At 36.2% G+C, this 1,378-nt stretch overlaps 1 pseudogene across 1 annotated transcript; it reads left to right on the top strand.

Annotated features, from left to right (window-relative positions):
• The first annotated feature begins 939 nt into the window (after positions 1–939).
• LOC311185317 (large ribosomal subunit protein eL39-like) lies at positions 940–1,094 on the top strand (annotated as a pseudogene). The gene has a single exon. The product of its transcript is annotated as a large ribosomal subunit protein eL39-like (transcript).
• Positions 1,095–1,378: the final 284 nt, after the last annotated feature.

Here is a 1,378-nt window from a genome sequence, read left to right as displayed (position 1 = left end):
AAGTAGACTGAAAACTGACTATAGTGAATTGTAACCGCATATCAACACCAAAATAACTATCAAAGGGATATAGTGAAAAAAACTCAATAGATAAAATAGAATACTGAAAAGATTTAAATATTGAAAGGGACACAAAGAAACATAAAACGGAGGGAACAAGTAGAAAACAACAATAAAATGGCAGACCAAAAACTAAAATACCAATTTATATTAAATCTAGGATTTAAACACATCAATTAGAAGAAAGATTATCAGAATGGATTTTTTTTAAAAAAGAAGATACATTATATGTTGTCTACTAGAAATCTACTAAATACAATGATGTATGTAGGTTAAAAATAAAAGGATATTAAATGGAATATGGCAGCCTGGATTGGATCACGGAACAGGAAAAGTACATTAGAAAATCTGATGAGGGGCCTCCCTAGTGGCGCAAGGAGTTAAGAGTCAGCACAATGAAGCTATCCGCAACTACTGCAGCACAAATTCGATTCCCAGCCAGGGAGGTGACCCACATGGTGCAGCAGACCTCTCCTGTCTCGCCTGCTGCTCCCCTCAGCAGTGTATTTCAGTCAATCCGCCTGTTCTGTTCCCCACTCTGTCTCTGGTGAATCCTCTCACCCCCTCCACCTCTGGCCTATACCCCAGTTCTTGTATGCATGAATAAATAAATCTTAAAAAAAAAAAAAGAAAAAGAAAATCTGATGAAATGCAAATAAAATTCCGTAGCCTCTTCAATAGAGTACTTACATCAATGTTAATTCTTTAGTTTGGATGAATGTACTATGATTATATAAGGTGTTAACATTAGGGGAAACTAGGTGAAGAGATATAGTAACTCTATACTATTTTGCAACTATGATATATCTGAAATTATTTCCAAAAAAAAAAAATTGTTTTAAAGTAAAAGAAAGGAGAAAACAAAACCTGTTCCTCACCATGTCCATGCATGAGACTTTCAGATGAAGCAATTCCTGGTCAAGAAACAAAAGCAGAATTGTCCCATTCCCCAATGGATTTGGATGAAAACCGGAAATAAAATCAGGTACAACTTTGCAAGGTGACACTGGAGGAGAAGCAAGCTAGGGCTATAAACCCCACGTGAGGCGGCGCACATAGTGATGCTTCATCAAGATCACCAGCATCTTGCCACATTACATGAAAATATCATATTTGGTTATGTTTGTTTAGGAATCATTTTTCTCTTTGTACTCTCTTCTGTACTAGGTTGGCTGGTAATAAATATGTGAGACCTTTGTTTGGAGGGGGGAAGGTAGAAATATGCAAATATACCATGAAAAACGTGAATCAACCCACAGTGGCTATACTAGTATCAGACAAAGTAGTCTTTAAAACAAGGAAAACTACCAGGAATAAA

Source organism: Talpa europaea, assembly GCF_964194135.1.
Source record: "Talpa europaea genome assembly, chromosome: 15".
NCBI classification, from domain to species: domain Eukaryota; kingdom Metazoa; phylum Chordata; class Mammalia; order Eulipotyphla; family Talpidae; genus Talpa; species Talpa europaea.
The sequence above is the reverse complement of the archived record's forward strand: the minus strand, read 5'-3'. Positions and strand labels throughout refer to the sequence as shown.